This window comes from Suricata suricatta, chromosome 3 (assembly GCF_006229205.1).
Source record: "Suricata suricatta isolate VVHF042 chromosome 3, meerkat_22Aug2017_6uvM2_HiC, whole genome shotgun sequence".
NCBI lineage: Eukaryota > Metazoa > Chordata > Mammalia > Carnivora > Herpestidae > Suricata > Suricata suricatta.
The window spans coordinates 53,100,338-53,121,323 of NC_043702.1; the positions used below are offsets into that span (position 1 = coordinate 53,100,338).

General features: G+C 37.4%; 1 protein-coding gene and 1 pseudogene across 1 annotated transcript in view; one reads left to right on the plus strand and one right to left on the minus strand.

Moving 5' to 3' along the window:
• The window catches only part of PDE11A (phosphodiesterase 11A), a 350,510-nt gene that overhangs the window by 57,588 nt on the left and 271,936 nt on the right, over positions 1-20,986 (plus strand). The window lies entirely within an intron of this gene.
• Positions 33-767, minus strand: LOC115287674 (annotated as a pseudogene).

The following is a 20,986-nucleotide window of genomic DNA, read 5'->3' on the forward strand; positions in this document are numbered from 1 at the left end:
ACAGAATTTATTATCAATACTAAAAACCTCAGTTGCACATAAAGTAATAAATATTTATGACGGCTCCTAAGGAAGAGCAGCGATGCAAGTTACACACGTTACGGAAGACAAAGAGTAAGAGCAAAGGAGGACTCCAGTAGGAATGTTGGTTATGTTCACGCAGCTTCCTCTTGATTTAAACACTCATGACGCACTGAATGAAGTCATCATATGGGAAATTCACAACACCTTGCTGAGCAGTATCCCGTCTTTGAAAGCTGTCAGAGCTCGTAGTTTGACACAGCAGGCGATGTAGTCGTCAAAGGTGATCTTGCCATTGGTGCTGTATCGTTTTGCGATTGAATTCACGGCTTGGGGACTCAACCGAAATCCCATTGTGGTCAGGGCCTTCTGCAGTTCTTGAGGGTCTACTGTTCCCCTCCTGTCGCTGTCAAAACTGGTGAAGTGCTGTCTCCAGCCGTTCAGCACAGCCCAGAGTTCTTTCAATTCATTGAAACCCATTGCTCCTGACACATCTCTATCCAGCATTGAAACCATAAGCCCACAAGTCTCTAGGTTAAAAGGTTCATATCCTCCAGCAGTGCCTGGCTGGGTCAGACATCTCTGCAATTCATCCGCATCTATTTGCCCATCCTGTCCAGCTACAGCAGCGAAGTAACCGTAGAGCGGATCCTGAGTTTGTCCGGGAAACGTAGGGCCTCCGGGCCCCCTCCATACCCGCCAGGGTAGTACCCGCCGCCGGCGCCAGGGTGCCCCGGGTACGCCATGGTGCAGACCGCCAAAATCTTTTTTGAATAAAAGTAAAATTTAGTTGAATTCCAAGTGTATTAGGCATCTTGGTCTTTCTTGGTTTTTTTCCTTTCTTTTTATGAAAGAATATTTTCTAATTTTAAGAGTAATGCAAGCTTATTATAGAAAATTTGCAAAGTAAAAAATAAAGGGAAAACTAAAATCACCCAGACTCTTAACTTTCACAGCTAATTCTGTCAGTATTCTTGGTGTATTTTCTTATATTTACTTATTTTTGTCTGTGAGTAATGATAATTCCAAATTTGCATCTTGTAGTAGGATGATATTTTATCATGCTTTAAACAATTCTTCAGGAAGGTAATTTATTTATTTGCATTATATTCTACCATGTAATTATACAATAGTTTAAATTTTTATAATGTCTTTTTTTTAAATGTTTATTTTTTAGTGAGACAGAGACAGAGCGCTGGCAGGGGAGGGACAGAGAAAGAAATAGGGGGTAAACACAGAATCCAAAGCAGGCTCCAGACTCTGAGCTGTCACCACAGAGCCCAATGTGGGGCTCTAACTCATGGGCCGGGAGGGACATCATGACCTGAGCTGAAATCTGATGCTTAACTGAGCCACCCAGTGTCCCTATACAATAGTTAAATCTTTTCTTTCCCTCAATGCTTAGGTTGTTTCCAAAATTACGTTATAATAAAATTGCAACTAATGAACTTCTTTATAAATAAATCTTGGATTCCATCTTAGGATAGCTGTATCAAGTTGCTATTTTGTAGGCCAAAAACACTGGTAATTTTCTATGGTTCAAACTGATGCTTAGGGTTACTGGGTCAAGGAGTTTGAACATTAGTCATTTTTTTACAGCAGCCTTATTGTGGGATAATTCCATACTATACAATTCATTTATTTACAGCATGTAATATTTGTGGAGATGTGTAACCATCACCATACCCAATTTGTGAAAATTTTCATTACCCCACAAGAAACCTCATACCCATTAGCAGTCATTTTCATTTGACCACAGCTCTCTGTCTTAGGCAACTACCAATATACTTCCTGGCTTTATGGATTTGCCTATTTTGGACAATTCATATAAAGGGAATCATACAATATGTGGTCTTTAGTGATAGGATCCATTCATTTAGCATAATGTTTTCAGATTCATCCATGTTGTGCCACTTACCAATGCTACTTCATTTCTTTTTGTAGCTGAATGATATTCCATTATATACGACATTTTATTTATCCATTCTTCAGTTGACAGACATTTGTTTCTACTTCTTGACTATTATGAGTAATACTGCTGTGAACATTCGCATGTCAGTTTTCATTTTTTTGGATATGTACCTAGGAGTGGAATTGCTGGGTCATATGGTGACTCTAATGTTTAACTTTTTGAGGAACTACCAGATTGTTTTCAAAAATGAGTACACTATTTTACATTTCCACTAGCAATGTATGAGTGTTATAATTTCTCCACATCTTTGCCTATACTTATTGTTATAGGTCTTTTTGATTAGAGTCATCCTAGTGGGTATGAGGTGGTATTTCATTGTGGTTTTGATTTGCCTTATCTTGATAGCTAATGATGTTGAATATCTTTTCATGTGGTTATTGGTAGAATATTTATTTTTAAGGTTCATGATAAATTTCACCTATTTTTCTCTCCAGAAAATGGTGTTTCTTTATGATGCCAAAAGCCATGTATCAACTCACTGAAACTTTACCAGCCTCAACATTATAATTTTTAAAGATCGCAATCTTTGGATTTTTTTTCATTTTATTTAAATCCAAGTTTGTTAACATATAGAGTGATGATGGTTTCAGGAGTAGAATTTAGTGATTCATCACTTACATAATAACATCCAGTGCACTTTCCACCAAGTGCCCTCCTTAATGCCCATCACCAAGTTAGCCCATCCCCCGCATCCAACAACCTCCAGCAACCCTTGGTTTATTCTCTGTATTTAAGAGTCTCTTATGGTTTGCCTCCTACTCTGTTTTTATCTTGTTTTTTTCTTCTCTTTCCCTATGTTCATCTGTTTTGTTTCTTAAATTCCACATGAGTGAAATCAGATGGCAATTGTCTTTCTGACTTGTTTCACTTAGCATAATACACTCTAGTTCCATTCATGTTGTTGCAAATGGCAAGATTTCATTCTTTTTGATCACCATTGCCAAGTAATATTTCCTCGTGTGTGTGTGTGTGTGTGTGTACGTACCACATCTTCTTTATCCACTTGTCAGTCTATGGACATTGGGCTTTTTCCATAATTCGGCTATTGTTGATAGTGCTGCTCTAAACATTGGGGTGCACATGCCCCTTTGGGTCACCATTTTTGTATCCTTTGGATAAATACCTAATAGTGCAATTGCTGGGTCATAGGGTAGCTCTATTTTTAATTTTTTGAGGAACCTCTATAGTGTTTTCAAGTAGCCGCATCAGTTTGCATCCCCACCAATGGTGTAAAAGTGTTCCCCTTTCTTTACATCCTCACCAATATCTGTTGTTTCCTGAGTTATTAATTGTAGCCATTCTCACAGGTGTCAGGTGGTATCTCATGGTGGTGTTGATTTGTATTTTCCTGATTTTCATGTGTCTGTTAGCCATCTGGATGTCTTCTTTGGAAAAATGTCCATTTGTGTCTTTTGCCCATTTCTTTGCTGGATTATTTGTTTCTTGGGTGTTGAGTTTGCTCAGTTATTTATAGATTTTTGATACTAACCCTTTATCTAATATGTCATTTGCAACTATCTTCTCCCATTTTGTTGGTTGCCTTTTAGTTTTGTTGATTGTTTCCTTTACTGTGCTTTTTATCTTGATGAGGTCCCAATAGTTTCTTTTGATTTCTAATCTCACTTTATTTCCACTCCTGTGATTTATTCTGTGTGTATGCATTCCACAAGAAATTAATTACCCATTGATCTAAGTTAATATATTCTTTTAATTAGGAAAAAAAGCAAGCATGAAGCAAACTGACCTACGCCAGTTAGGTTGTACACAACTATTAGGTTTATAATAGCACCTAGGTACATCATAATAGTTGCCAAAAAGTTTGCAGTAAGTAGGAGTTGACTACTAACATTGAATAACTTTGCTACTTTGCTACTTGGTTTTAATGAAAGCAGATCTCAGACCAAACTCTGCTGCATATAAAGACATTTATTTAAACAAAAAATTTATTGGCAAGTCAGGTCAAATAGTTTAGACACTGTTCAGTAAGATTTATGAAGTCCAAGTTCTCTTCATTTTAGGTGATCAAAACACCACTTGCAATGTGTCAAAGGCAGAATCCAGTTGCTCTTGTGGTGGACATCAGGCAACCAGAATCCTTTGACTACATGGCAGGATTGGACAGCCTCAGGGTCCGTCCCAATGAATACAAGTTTGGAATTTTCTAGATTTTTATGCCTTATTAATAAGAGGGTTGAACGGATGTCTCTAGAATATTATTACCAATACACACATCCTGCATACCACTAATTTCAATAATTACCATCCATATTTATATATGCTGTGCTAATTAATAAGCTACCAATTTCGCCGATGAAAGTCCATGTTTAACATTGGGAAAGCACTATGCTATTAATGGCAGGTAAAGCTCTCTGTGTAATAGCTGCATTTGGAGTATGGGTTTCTGGTTACCCCTGCAGAGTGAATTTTTGATAGAGCAACTGTCTGTTCTTCAGTGGCATATTAAACCTATTCCCTTCCACGTGCACATAACTTCACATTATCTTTGCTAAAGGGAAAGCACAGTTTAGACATCAAAACAAAGTGGAGTATCTCTCAGTGTTTGGTTTTTTTTTCCTTAGAAAGAGAACAAGAAAATAAAGAAAACCATTTATTAAGAACCTACTCTGTGATAAGTGCTTTACATACATTATCTCATTTAATCCCCAACAACCCTGTGGGTATGATTATCATCCTCATTTTATGGATGGGAAAATGAAATGTGAGAGATATTAATAATGTGTTTAGGACCACTTGGTTTGTAAGTAGTAGAGCTGGGCATCATCTGTGTCTGTCCATCTTCTTATGGCCCATTGGAATGCTTGGAGGATGCTCATTACTTCTGTATTAAGTCATCCTTACATTGGAGACTCATGAATGCATAGATAGTGCTGTACTTGATGTATGTGCAGTGGTTAAGAAATGTGAGATTCTACATATTTAATAGATTTCAGGGAGAGTGTGTGACTGAGGAAAACGTGATTTCTAAATCACATTGCTGGAGGCATTCTGGCCTTTCATAAATATCCGTGGCCAAGCGTAAGCTTTATGTCTGGAAGAAAAATAAAAACGCTAACAGGCTAACGAGTTGGGAGTTATTAAAAAATAATGATGACTTTGTACACATACAACTATGAAGTAGATAATTTAATATTTTCCTTTTACTCCAGTGTTGTGTTTCACTGACAAGTAAAACATCTTACATTTATGGTTTTTAATGTACTTTTTCCCTCCTGAAGATGAAAAAGAGGTGAGGTTTAAGTTTGACTATAGCTTTCTTTTGCTTTTTGCAAGTCAGAATTTGCAAATAGTGTTAATTTCACTGAACAGAGAAGTGAGGTATTCCAGTGAATTATCTGTAGCTGAGAGTTTTTTTTTCTAATGTTTAGCAAAATTGTTAAGTATGCTGTTTAAATGAAGCTGCATTATATTCTTGGAGAATTTCAAATGGAGTATAAGATGACTCTGTAGCATACTTCATAATTTTTATTTTAAATAATGTGTTAATTTTTAAAATATACTTGGATATTTATTTTTTCCCTTTTTTTCTGGATTGGAAGTAGAAATGAAGCCATTTCTTTTTGTCATTTTCCATTATTTCCTTTTATTTCTCCCACATGTGCCCCGGATAATATCCTGGCTAGATACGATTGTAGGCTATTTTCACTGGCAGATTCAGATTCCATTGCCGATCTGCAACAATAGGAGCATTGTCCCCAGCCCCTTCATATTCTGCACACTCCATTTAGAAATGAGAAAAAGTCTCCAAGGTAGGCACTACTATATTACCAAAGCAGGCAGCAAAGTGCCCCCGGGGAGGCCCTGAGCCGGAGTGAGAGCATGTTAAGAGGGGGAGAAAGTAATGAACACTTTTGAAAAATGAGGTTATGTAAGTTAGAGCTGCCCAGAGATGCTCTGAAGGTCTATTAGACACAGTTCTTGAAAAAGGGGTCTAAATGAAACTAAAATGCAATAACAAAACTCTCTCACTGGAGAGAATTTAAAATGATTCCTCAGAATTAATTGACACTATCAGAAAGCTGGAACATGCTTGTCTGTCTGAAAAGTGTGTTTGATGTTTTGGAAGAATTACTGTCTATGGCATATAATAAATGACTGGGAAATCAATACCTTTTCTTTAAACCTGCCACCTAGTCTATAGTACTGGGTAGTTACGTCCACCATGGCACCTGGGAAGTCTTAGCTCCATTTTCAGTGCTTGACTATTTGGTGTACTTCATTTCCAAAAACCTGTCCATATCAGTTGTCTTTCTGGCTCAGAAAAAAAAATAAAAATAAATTTTTTACATGTATATTTATTGTTGACAGAGACAGAGCACGAGCGGGGGAGGATCAGAGAGAGGGGGTGGGGAGACACAGAATCTTGAGCAGGCTCCACCCTCTGAGCTGTTAGCACAGAACCCAACAAGAGACTTGAACTCACAAACCACAAGATCATGACCTGAGCCTAAGTCGGATGCTTAACTGACTGAGCCACCCAGGCGCCCCAAAAAAGTATTTCTAATTAATTTTGCAAATCCTTTAATACCGACATCAATTTTGTTTGTCATGATCTCTCAATGATGCTTGTGGTTTAATGTAACCAAAATTTGTTCTAGGCATTTTTTCCATCTTTCTATTTCCAAACCCAGAATAAGGCTTGAAAATAAGCTATGAATTATTCTCTCCTGTTATGAAGACAGAGAATCACAATCCTTGGATGAACCTTTAAATGTCCATTGCTCCTTTTCAGTTTTGACTCTAAATTTATTTTAAAGCCTCAGCTTAGCAATTTGACATGATTCTTTCATGATTTGGATAGTCATGAGACCTGATGGGGGTTTGCTGTTACTGTTCTATTAACCTCTGAGACAGAGTGATAGAATTATTATCTCTTTAAGGCTGACAATAAATCCATTTTACTCTAGATCCAGAATGACCACTGTTTTAAGACTTGGTTCTGATACTTGTGGTTTCTTACCATGAGAATTTCTGTTGCTTTATCTTTTAAGATCCATCCAAAATAAAATTGTGTAAATTATGGCAAACTTCTGGTCTGCAGCATGGACTTCTTAAGTAGACGAAAACTGGAATCCAAACCGCTTCCTCCTTTCTGTCCTTAAATTGTTGCCAGGGGGAAGATTATGCACAGATCATTGGGTTACGCAAGGGTTATTGTTCCCCCTGCCATGCACAGAGTAATAAGTCATTCTCCTTGAAATTACATCTTCACTAGGACCAGTATAGAAAACATGGTTCTATTTGTGCTGGAAGTACAAGGTCACAGCCATTCACATAGAAGATGATCCTTCACAATTATTCCCAGAAAAATACTTTGGAAAAATACTCTCTGTTCTTCATGGTTCAGTGATGTACAATGTTTATACTGAACTTGTTATGGGCACTAAAGCCAGGGAGCTTATCCAACAGAGACACCTATGGTCTGGTGCTATATTTAGCAAGACAGTCAACTAACTGGAAGTTCATAGGATACATAATAGTTCATTCCATTTACTAGCTTAGAGGCTATTGGCAGCATCAATCATTGTAATGACATCAAAATTTACATTTGCAGAGACTTTAATCTTCACACATATATTAACCCATATAGTTCTGTCAATATTCTTATGAGACAGGTAAGACAGTTGTTAAATTTTGTATTATAGATGAGGGCACCTGTGTGGCTCACTTGGTTGAGCTCAGGTCATGATCTCATGGTTCATGGGTTCCAGCCCCTCGTTGGGCTCTGTGCTGACAGTGCAGAACCGTCTTGGGATTCTCTGTCTCCCTCTCTCTCTCTGCCCTACTCCCACTTATGCTCACTTTCTCTCTCTCTCAAAAGAAAATAAATAAACTTAAAAAAATTTTTTATTACAGATGAGGTAACTGCAGTCTGTCTCATCTAGCAAGAAATTAATAGTGGAACTGGGACATTAATGTGCTTTCCTCTCCTTCTGCCTGGCTTATTTTTTGTAAACAGCGCATTGACTATTCTCATCATTTATAAAGAGGACAGCTCAGAGCAAAGAGTACCCATTGGGTTAATTGTAGAAATTATGCCATTTAATATGCCACAATGTTTACCTAAATAATCAGTAGGAAACTGAAGATCATGAAAATGAAATCACAATTCTCCATGTATGATGCACAGTGAGTTGTTAAAGAGATAAAGGCAACATAAGAATCTTGCCTGACTAATCCTCATGGAAAATTATTAAGAACGATCTGTTCTGTATGTGTGAAAATCATAGAAAGCAAAGGTACTGGAAAGACTACTTTGTTCAAACTTTCATTTTACTTCTAAAGAGAGAGAGAGAGAGAGAGAGAGAGAGAGAGAGAGAGAGAGAGAGAAGGAGAGGGAGGGAGGAGAGAGAAATTCAGAGATTTTAAATTATTTGCTCCAGGTTACATAATTAGAAAATGACAGAGCTAAGAATTGAATCTGAATCTTCAAACTCTGATGTTTCTGGACGTTACTCTATGCCATACTGATGTGTGGCTGCCTGTGGGCAGAGCGTCAGACAGCACTGGTCCCATTCAGCTCTGGTACTCTGGCAGGCACCGCCACATGGGTAGTTTCATTTTATGGGTAAGAGAATTTTGATTGAAGAGTGTCCCCAGAAGCAATTAGTATGTTAGTGGTGTAACATCTCCCAAGTGCTCCTTGCCTGTCTTCTCACAGATGTAGGAGTCTACAGTATTTCTGCTTCTACAATAAGATGGATTTGTGGAGAATCATCTATATATTTAAACTCCAAGAGCTGAGAATGAAAAAAAACCCCTCTGTTGTCCAGTCAATACTGAAGTAAAGTGCATATTGTCATGTTCTATACCAATCTCAGTCATGCTGGAAGCACATCTAAATACTTAGGTGAGATTTTAGACTGGCATACTCTTGACCCTTAAGTGTCATACTTTGACACTCTGATATTTGGATAGAACAAGGGTATATTATGTCAAACTAAGAAATCCTCAAAAAATTGGCAGTAAATCAATAGTCCACTTGGCTTAAGAACCTCAAAAGGGTGCTGAAACTGTTTATCTACTGTGGTCATTGATTTTTGATAGTTAACACAACGTATTTAAGAGTAAAAGGAACCTCTGGAATAAAACTCTATGTGGAATGTACTCTTAAGAACTATAAGAAATAGAAGTGTTGGTGAAAATGGGCTATGAATAAGTAGGAGGCACATATTTATTGGAAAGGCAAATAGTATTAATGGTAAGAATATTTTAGTAATTTCTCTTTATCATTTCACTACATAAATCATTTTGTTTCAAGTGTTTTTGATGCAGGCATTTTGACAGAATTAAAGCCAGAAGACATCCTAGAATCTTGTTCTACCCTGAGCCCCCAACCCAATTCTGGGCAATTTTTGCTTTCCACTTAATTAATTTATATACTATTTGGAAACTTTTTAATTTTGTATTACTTTTATTTCTGGAATGAATCTTGCTTGGGTGTGTGTTATTGTCTTGATATATTGCTAGGTTCAGTTAGCACTTATAAATGGGGTTGGTCTATAGCTTTTTCATACTATTTTCAACTCTACTTTTGTTATTAAGATTATTTAAGCATATTATTTTAAGATTAGGGGAAAAGCAGTAAAATATTATTTAGGATGTTATAACTGGGAAGCTTCCAAAGGGTTATCAGATACGCTCCAAAAGCATTATTATAAATGAGTTTTATTTTAAGTGTAAGATATTATTTACAGAAGAGTTAGAAATTTAATTAGGATTTCCTGTGCAGTGTGAAGTTGAGAATAAGAGATTTTATTATGACCCAGATGTCTTTCCCCCACCTCTCTAATACATACCCAATTGAAAAAAAAAACTTCAGAAACTTACAGGAAGAAGATGATGTTTTTCCTTTAGGTAGATATTTTGCAGCATTTAAAAACTCATTCCCTCTTAGGAATCTACAATAATCCTATCTTGACTGTCCAGGAAGATATTGCTGAGTGAGCCTTTCTACAGTTTGTTTTATGGAAACAGTACATATATTTTTATTTCCAAATATCAAACTATATTATATTTTAAATATTTTATCAAACTATTCTCTCAGAAACTTATAACTCTGAACATTACTGCTGTAAATTTCTACAGTAAAAATCATAAGTTGTGTTGTTCATCAACCATATGACTTAAAAGGCAAAAGTGTCACTACTGTGACTTTAAAGGTGGAATCGCAATGTCTGAGATGCAGAAAACTCAAGATACAAGTGAATTCTCATTGACTCAGTAGTTATTTGATTAGAATAGTTCATATTTCCTTCTGAGATGAGTGCATGCTTACTAACCATATGCAGTTTGTACGAGGTTAAGTTTACCCCCGGCCTCACCTATCTCCACTGGTGCTGGGATGAATTTCACCAGAGAAAGAATGTTTTGCTTATAAATAGTATATATATTATAATAATGATTATATCTTACATATAACATATTTAATTTTATACTGTACTAGTGTGCTTTAGATTGGATCAAAATGTCACACAGTTGATTTTGTCTTTTTCCTCCCTCCCTCCTTCTCCATCTTGTTCCTGATGGGAAATACTAGGAAATGAATGAAAATCTCATTGCCAGATGAGGTGATGAACTGGAAGTTCGCTAGGGCTCTTTTTCCAGTGCAGATTTTGGGAAACCTAAGGGCCTCAAGCTGCTTGGGTGTGATGGTAATTTCTGACTACATTTGGTCTTGACCAGAATGTGTCATTGATCTACCATCTTTCTGACATGATTTGGGACTGGAGAATTCTAGAACTCCCATTGTTGAGATAGGTGCTCCTAGGTCTCAGGTTGGAGGAACTTCAGACCAGAGGTAGTGACTTATTGAGAATGCAGAGAGCAAATAACACTATACAAGGAGATAAAATGTTTTGCGATCTGCCAACCAGGAAAGCTGCTCTGTCAAAGTGGGACAGTCCATCAACTATAATGAAGCACTTGCTAATGTGTAAGTATTACTGTTAAGAGTTGGGCCCTAGTGGGTCAGTTAGTGGATCCATTTCCATGTGTAAATGTATAAGTCCCTGTGAAAGAATTCACAGAAAGAAATCCTCTGTTTTACAGAGGAAATGAGCTTTCATTTCCTTTCTTATTTATAGCTTACTTTGGGGTGTAGTAGGAAGATTTAGGCCGGGGCAGAGTATCCCTTTGAACTTCATTCATTCTGTGCTATGACTAATAGCTTTTTCTCATAACCACATCAAGAATTGATACTACTTTAGGAAACAGCATTCCACATCTCCAGTGAACTGCTTATCTTCCTTGAAGCAGAGTGAACTGCTTTTATTGTCTTTTTTATGTATTTTCTGATGTAATAGAGGCACTAAAGCTATTGATTGCTTTAGATTGTCTACTGGGTACTGAGGACCATTTAAGAGCGTGCTGTGCAGAATAACCAAATCAGACACTGAGCTCACCAAAGTTCAGTGGGCAAGCCTATTTTGCCATCCTTCCTGAGATATCAACTGAAATTTTGCAAGCAGAAGTGATGCATATTTATATACAGAGAACACATGAACCTTGGTGTATCTGGAAGACTTTGGTTAGTTTTGAGCAACGGAAAAACAATGGGGCTATGGAAGACCTCAAAAAGATTTCAGAGACTCTAACGTCAATATATTTCTTGTCCGCATGTTTGCTGTAAGAACAGACTTTCTCCACAGCTGGTCTCTGTGAACTTCAGCTTGACTAGCCCTTTTGATTTCCAGCACTAATTCTTGTCCTTTTTTTTTTATGTTTTTTATTTACTTTTGAGAAAAGGAGAGAGAGAGAGAGCGGGAGCATGAGCAAAGGAGGGCCAGAGAGAGAGGGAGACACAGAATCTGAAGACAGGCTCCAGGCTCTGAGCTAGCTGTGAGCACAGAGCCTGATGTGGGGCTGGAACCCACGAACCACAGGATCATGACCTGAGCTGAAGCTGGACACTTAACCCACTGAGCCACCCAAGTGCCCCAAATTCTTGTCTTAATCCTAGAGCCACAGACTGTGAAGAGAGCATAGACTCCCCCATGAGGCCTAGACAGTTCAGACTCTGTGGCTAGGCCAAACAATTTGTAGGGCTCAGTGCAGAATGAAAATGATGGATGGGCCTCTTGTTAAAAAAATTATTAATAGTTTTATTAAGAATTCTTAATAATGTAACAATAGAGCATTAAACCAAGTTTAGGACTCTTGTAAGCATGGGATACTATGTGAGTAGACAGGTTGCATGCCGGGGAATCCGACTCAGCTCATTGGTCTGGAAATGCAGATAGAGAGGGATTTGTTTTCAATCTACAGAGTTTAGGAAGCAAGAATAAAATGGACAAATTAAAGAGTATTAAACTTGAGGAAACCATTGAATTTCCAACATGGATGATGATGGCTTACACTCCTTTATGTAGTAGAAGCAAACTCTTTTTTCTGAGAAGTTTCACAGGGTAGATCCAAGTATTTTTTTTTTTAATTTTTTTAATGGTTCATTTATTTTTGATACAGAGAGAGAGCATGAGAGGGGGAGGGGCAGAGAGAGAAGGAGACACAGAACCAGAAACAGGCTCCAGGCTCTGAGCTAGCTGTCAGCACAGAGCCTGATGCAGGGCTCGAACCCATGAACGTGAGATCTGACCTGAGCCGAAGTCAGAGGCTTAACCGACTGAGCCACCCAGGTGCCCCGATCCAAGTATTTCTTATTTGTGCCAAACTCTGGGTCAGGCAGGGCCATGGAGGCATTGAGAGGTGACTCCCAGAGGCTCAGTTTGGGTTTGGGTAACATTCTCAAATTCTTGGGGTAATCATCGAAGGCAAAAGGTCAATGTTTTGTTTATGGCTGATTTGCTTTCATTAGAGCTTTAGAATGAAGATTCTTTCTTTCTTTCCTCCCTCCCTCCCTCCCTCCCTTCCTTTCTTCCTTCCTCCCTTCCTTCCTTCCTTCCTTCCTTTCAGAAAGAGAGAAAGAATTCAAATGGGGGAGGGGTAGTAAGAGAGGGAGACACAGAATCCCAAGCCCAGGCTCCAGGCTCTGAGCTGTCAGCACAGAGCCCAATGCGGGGCTCGAACCCACGAACCTTGAGATTATGACCTGAGCCAAAGTCGGATGCTTGACTGACTGAGCCACCCATATGCCCCTAGAGTGGAGATTCTCTGAGAAAGTATTGCCTCGCAAGATTTGGTGTGCAGTAGTGGTGGCTCCCAGTAACTTCTCATGCTTAACTCACTAGAGTTATGTTTGTAGTTGCTCTCCTCACTAGTGATTAATTTTACGAGCCAGTCAGTTTTTAATGGGGGGACTGTGATAATGGAGGAAATAGCATTAACTTCTCTGAGGGAATGTCCTAGAGCCATTGAAAAGCCAGTAAAAGAATATTTCCCGGTTCTTTTTGCAATAACACGAAGTATTAAGCAAAAAATAAAAACATAAAATAAATGATAAAAATTAAAACACAGCAGAGAAATTTCTTCTAAAGTTCCATAAGAAGAAAGCAGACCTTATCTTTTTTAATGCAATAGTTACACATAGAATATTTGTTTCCAAACAAAATAATTCTAGTGACAACAGTCTATTTTCTTTCTTTCCCCCTTCCTTTTCTATTTATATAGCAGTTAAATAAAGAACCTACTTATTTCTGATGAGAAAAAAATAGCTCATGCACGAATATAAAACTAATATTTGTGGACTGGCTCACTGTTAGACACCTTTGTATGTTGCAGCTCTATTTAATACAACTATGCATTTTGCTTATTATTGCACTTAGAAATAAGGAAAATTTGGTTCAAACAGTAAACATTTTACTACTGAATGTTCCTCAGAATAGTGATTCTATAAGTTGTTCTGTGATAAATCCTTGGGGAAACACTTGATTTTATCAAGCATCAGGGAAGATGAGAAACGTTGGAGTATATAATTTTTTTTTGCCCTTTCCCCTCTTCTTCTCCATGCAAGTTAGAGCGTTCTGTGGCCCTCAATACTGACTGTAGGAAAAGCTGCTGTCAGAAAACAATAAAGAAAATTGAATCAACTATAGCAGTGTGGACATCTGCAAGCTGGTGGGGGTGTTCTTAGGAGACAGAGGGTTTTCATGGAATCCTTGAGATTTTACTATGTAAATAGATATCAATGGGGAAATATGCCTTTGTTTGCAAACATACTCAAGAGTATGTAATTTTAGGAATGTTTATTGAAAAAAACGGGTACTAAGTATTATATTCAATTTTCAAAGTTAACATTTTAATTTCCAATAATTTAATCAGTCATCAATCTTTCAGTAAAATTAAAAAGTTCTTTCAGTAAAATTAGAGTTCTCTGTAAAATCTGAAAAATAGGTCTATATTAGATCAGGTCAAAAACAGGATCACCATAATATCTGATACAGTCAGGACTGGTAATTGGTTAGTTAAGCCCAAAATTCATTGACATAATTATATACCTCTTAAACATTTTATTTTAATTTAAAATATTAATGTACACTGGTTGGATAATCTTATCTTGTTGGAGAAGTGTTTTCTTTGTGGATCAACTAACTTGAAAATCACTTTGTTTGCCCTAGGAAAATCACACCTGTAATGTCTTATCTATGATTGACCATTTAGTTTGATTTAAAATGGAGCTAGTTTTAAGAAGAGCTTGTGAAAAAATCTTAAGAGATGTAGAACCCTTATAGACCCTTGTGATTTTTCTCCCAAATTTTACAACTGTTTTATCCACATGTAACTTGAGAGCTCCTATCAAACCCTCTGGATTTCAACTTAAGTTTCCTAGAAAAAAAATTATTTTTTTCATGTTTTTTGTTTATGTAGTAAAAAACATATTTGAACTTAGAATAACAAGAGCAACAGACCTAAACAGATTTGAGAACAAATGCAGTTGACACGTGGTAGGCAAACACAGCTAGTGGGAGCCGGTGTATGCAGGGTGCTGGGCTCCTGGCCACAACCTTGCAGCATCATAGGTTTCTCTGTGTCATCTTCCACTTCAAGACATTCAGGGAAGGGGTGCTTCAAGCTCCTACCATTGAGCTAACCCACTCTTAATTCCCTTCCCTTCTCTTAGTCATGTAACATAAACAGGTTTGGGGACAAACTGTGGCAATCCATTGATAAAGCTTAGTAATGTTAAAATTCAGTACTCTAAATGATTATTTTTCCAAAATGGTTTACTATTCATCACACTGTCCATTTCAATGACCAACCCTACTTGACATTTAGGTATTTTAGTAGATTTGTCGAAGAAAGAAAGCACTACTTTACTACTACTATAGCCTGAAATGCCAATGGGCACAGCACAGTGGCACCTATCAGAAGCCATGGAGGACCACTACTGAAAATCAAATATACGCTTTATTTCAGTCAGGTCAAATGCCAGTACATTTATGAGTTTATTAGAGCAACTGGAGTATGTTTCCCAGCAGGGTTCATTTGTGCAGTGAGGAGGTGCCTGAGAGAGGTTGAAGGCACTTGGGGAGAGTTTTTGACTTTCTACTATATGAACTTCAGGGTAATATAATAACAGCTAAATTGGGACACACAACGCTGAAGTAAGGTGGCTAGACCATAAGCCAGTCAGCGTGGGTGCCACGTGGACCTCACGCAGTGCACTGCCGGCCGTCATCCTCTGCCTCCACTCTGCAAGGCAAGCCAGGGGCTGTGGTATAAAGTATTCTTGGATTCAAAACTTAGCTCCATGACTCAGTAGTTATGTAAACTTGGCAAATTAACTTTTGTTTCCTCTTTATTAACAGGGAGAGCATTAGTACTAACCTCACAGGATGTTTTGGCAAGGTTTATGTGAAGTGATATCTACTTATCACAATATCTAGCATCTAATAAGAACTTAATAAATGGTAGACTTTATTATTATGTTATCATTGTTGTTGTTGTTATTATAATTGTGGGGAATTAGAAGATACATTACTAAGTCCAAGGAGCTTTTGACTTAATTGGGAACTGAAACATATAAATAGGTGTAAGTTAGTGTAGAATCAACAATAAAAGCATAAAGAAGAAAACTCCATAATTGAAAATGCTCAAAGAAGGTACTTATATAACCTTGATTTGCTTTCTTTCTGGGTTTACTTTGAGTCAGTTAAAAGTGTATGTGCAATATATACAAATATGGAATCATTATGTTGTCACTTGTAACTAATATAATGTTATAACTTAATTATATCCAAATTTTAAACATGTACGTATGCCATTTGTCCATACCTGCAGTGATATGCTAGTGATTTCACAAGAAGATTATTAATTCTAGATTTTTATATGTGGACTATCTAACTTTTAATTTGCCCTGCTGTTACAATCTGTTCAGATTAGCAACCAATGTCATGCATTTTTGCTATGCATCATTTTTAGCTCTTCCATCAGCACCAATCTAAAATCAGCATCGTATTAAGACACTCAATTACAGTAGGTCTTTTCCAGTGATTGGCACATTTCAAATTTTTATGTAAACTGCTTCCCCCGCTTCAAGCCTTCCAACAATTGCACAGCTGCTAAGTAAAAGAATTTCAGAGAAGGAAAGATGAGTACCAGTGTCTTAAAGAGAAGATATGTTGGTAATTTGTTTCATTAATTGGTGCTACTTCGGGAGTTGGCTTCTTCATGTACTTCTCTGAAGAGCCCCTCATCAGCTTCAGAATTCTTTATCTGGAAGGTCACTTTTCTAAGCTGTCAATGTCAGTTGCCTTGCTCAGTTGACTGAAACAATCAGATTACACAGACTTGATGACTAAACTTGTTTATGTTATGGCTATAACCAATGAACTAATAATTCTTAGTTTTCTGTCTTGTGCTTCAACTATAAATTTACTGGTGCCATGTGTTAAAAATAAGAAAGACTAAAGAAGTTAGAACACATGGAAAAGTTTTCTTTAGCCCATGGTATAATAAAACCCTTATGAATCCATATTTCATTTTTCAAGTAACTAATTCATCACAGTAAGTAACAGGAGTCTTTAAAGTGGCTTCTTATGTGTCGTAGATGTGGAGTGTTTTCTATGTAATCATTATAGCAACTTTCTTTCCATTTATGTAATATGTCCTCATCTTTATTGTGCATTGCAGTCTCAGAGTTTTTCAGTTTACTTTAAAGCCACTTAGACTGGATCAGTTTTGAGAGTACCTGCAAATTAAAATAACCAATAGCTCATTGCTTATAGTGCCATCTTGTGGCCTTGATCCCTTACTGTGCCCATTAGCAATAACTGCAGGCCCTCAGTTGGGGCCAAATGTATCCCTTGCGCATATAGGGATTATGTTGTTTTCAGTTAACTACTTGAGAAAACTGACGAAAGGACAAACCATAGTTAAAATGAGAATTGACTATCACTGAAGACAAATTAAAAAGTAAAACACGAGCACCCGGGTGGCTCAATTGGTTGAGTGTCCGAATTCAGCTCCAGTCATGATCTCACGGTTTGTGAGTTTCAGACTTGTGTCGGGCTCTGTGCTGACAGCTCAGAGCCTGGAGCCTGCTTTGGATTCTGTGTCTCCCTCACTTTCTGCACCTCCCCTGCTCACACTTTGTCTCTCTCTCAAAAATAAAATAAAACATTAAAAATTTATTTTAAAAAATTAAAATAAATCCTCTCTGAATTACTTGATTGAATCAAAGGGAAAATATGACTTGCTGTATGAAGTTTCGATTGATAATTTCATTTTCATGATCACTTGCATGGTACAAATAGAGGTAGGTCTACACTTGGATTCTTTTTTTCTTTTTTTTATTGGGGCACTGTTAAGAAGTTATGTTTGGCTAGTACTTTTTAGAGGGCAAAAAAAATTGGTGCTTTAAATTTCATCTTGTTAAGTTGTAAAATAGTTAACTAATTTCTCTTCTCTATTTGTATTCTTCTCTTCACATATGAACCTTTTTTTCTCTGTTACATGTTCTCTGAGAGGAGGTCATTGATACATTTGAATGAATGTGGCTCAATATAGCCCTGAATAAAAAAATAAAGGTGCTATGTGTTCTACTGGCCTGCATTGTGTCCTCAAATATTCCTATTTTTATTTCTTATGTTGCCTCGTTTGAAACCTTTTATAGGTATACCCATGTCTGCCATGTTAGGAGATCAGACCCTCTAGTTTGGGATAAAAATAGGTATCATTTTATAAAGCACATGAAGAAGTAGAAAAGAATGTGTAGTGTTTGGGAATTATTTTTCATGATGAAAATGGTCTTAGAATGAGGGTTGTGGCAGAGAAAATTGCATAACAAAAAGTCCATATCACTCATTAAAAACATTTAAGGAGAAAAAAAAGAAATTGGCTGAAAAGAATTCATTTTGATTAATAAGTATGTAATTTATACTCATTTAAATTCCACTGAAGAGCGATTCTCTTCCAGTTGTGATGAGCGTAACTGAGGTTGTTATATGATTAGCAAATGGTTCACAATAGAAGTACATGCTCTTCTTCTGTGGGATATACTTTTGCAGGCCTGGCTGCGTACGCCTGTGGCAATTTTCCTTTCCTCAAGACCGGGAAGCCATAGGATGACAGAGGAGTCAACATCAGTTATTCCAGATTTCGCTAAGAGCAGGAAAGTCGCTACTTTATACCAAAGTCACTACATGAAAAAAAAAAAAACAAGTATTCCTTACTTTTAAAAGAAAAAGAAACAGCAAATGAATCACTAGAGAAGGATATTCTACAATTTTAAAGTACTTTATTTACTAACCTATTTCTTGCAAAATATCTCTCGCAAAAAAGCTTTGTAAATAATTGTTATGGGTCTTCTCAAAAGATTAAGTTAGGGGCGCCTGGGTGGCTCAGTCAGTTAAACCTCTGACTTCAGCTCAGGTCATGATCTCACGTGCCTGGGTTCAAGCACCGCATCAGGCTCTGTGCTGACAGCTCAGAGCCTGGAGCCTGCTTCCGAATCTGTGTCTCCCCCTCTCTCTGCACCTCCCCCTCTCATGCTCTGTCTCTCTCTGTATCAAAACTAAATAAAACATTAAAAATTAAAAAAAAAAGATTAAGTTAAAGTCCTAACCTCCAGTATCTTAGGATGTGACCTTATTTGGAAATAGGGTCTTCACCGACATAATTGGTTTAAAATGAGATCATTAGGGTAGACCCTAATCCAATATGGCTAGTGTCCTTATAAAAAGGAGAAATTTGGACACAGAAACAGGCATGCCCAGAGGAAAGACTGTGTAAAGAGACAGGGAAAATGCTGTGTGAAAACAGGAGCTATGCTGATATAAGCCAAAGAATGTCTGGGGCTCCCAGAAACTAGAAAAGATCCTTCCCTTACAGGTTTCACAGGGATATGGCCCTTCAGACACCTCAATTTTAGATTTCTAGCCTCCAGAACTGTGAGATAATACATTTCTGTTGTTCTAAGCGACCCAATTTGTGGTACTTTCTTACAGCAGGCCTAGGAAACATGCAATTATAATATTGAACTAGTACTGCATTGTCCTATGAGCACTTTATAGGAATTGTCTTATTTACATCTAATAATAACCTTCAGAAGTCTATTATTATCTTCCCAAGATGCTAACAGATGAGGTTACTAACTGACTGAGGTTAAATGATACTAACCAAGATGATGGTTAGTAAGGGAGTGAGCTGGGATTTGAGGCCAGGTCAGGTCAACTCCAGAATTTGCTGTGTGTGTGTGTGTGTGTGTGTGTGTGTGTGTGTGTGTGTGTGTGTGTTCAGGACTCTAGTTCTCCCTACTGGGTTGTTTAGGGCTGCAGCCACTTTCATATCCCCTCATGTCTCATCTAGAACCAGTCACCTCCATTTGGAGGAGAATTACTCTCGGCATTCACTGACAACCCAACACTCCACTTTCAAGGGCATGAGTAAGACACCATTTCTCTGACAATAGAAGGTTGGTAATATTCTCATGTCTCTTGGTAATTTGAAATTTATAACCTTATTGGCCTCTTATCCCACACCTCTCCATTTCTTTCCGCCTCTTTCCATCACCCAAATCAATGTAGTTTAATATGTGTAACGGACTGAAAAATCTACATTGAGTCAATTTTCTGCTTCAAAAGAATTTCTTTAAAAATCCAACCAATGTCTTTGTCAAAGACTAAATAAACCTGCATTGAACTGTGTATATCAGAGATACTCAAAACTAGGCTAACACTTAAAACCCAAAATGTCATCAGTGAAACTAATCCTGTCATTTCTGAGAGCGGAATTGTTTTCTTGAAATATCAGAATGAGTACCTTTTTGGTTAATAACTATTTCTGCTACAGTTTAATTCTACTCACTGATCCAAAAGAAAATGAGAAATAAATTTAATTTATAGCAGTGCCATGAGTTGATGCGTTAAAAAAGGAATTCTAGTTAGACCAATAGTTAAGCAAAACAGACAGTTAATTATACCTTAGTCATATGATATCAAAGCTAAAGCCATCAAATTAGATTTATCTTAGCTCATTGGAGATCCAAAGAGAATTAGGAATCTCAGGTTATATTTGACTGTTAATCCTTAAAATTTCTCCTTGTCTGTATTGTCTCCTTGTCTATATTAGTCTGATTTTCTTATTGTTGACTTAGGGAGTCAACTTCTACTCAGTCTTCCACATTAAAGCTGCAGGTTTCAAAGTTTCTAACTCTAACCATGGCCACAACAGCCAGGGAAAGAGTTTCAAAGAGGCAGGGATGGTAGACATTGGGCTTAGGATGACTAAGAAAATTTGATAATTAGAGTATCAGCATTTATTGAAGCAAATGTTTTTCCTGTTGTTTGATGAAATGGGTATCTGGGGAATATCCAGTCATGCATGAGTAATAAAGCTGTCAGAGGGATAAAAGTCAGTGGATTCTATAAGATTGGTCAGCCTGAACAGCAAGAAAGCCCTACTGCTCGGTAGGTGATACATGCTCCAACAAACACTGCCGGACACACAGCCTGTCCATTAGCCAGGCGGCCTGAGGCAACTCACAAAACAGCAGCTCTGCATGCTGAGTATTGAGCTGGCTGTCTTAACAACAGTACAAGAACAGCCACCCTCTGTAGTATATTTCCTTCCAGTTTTTCT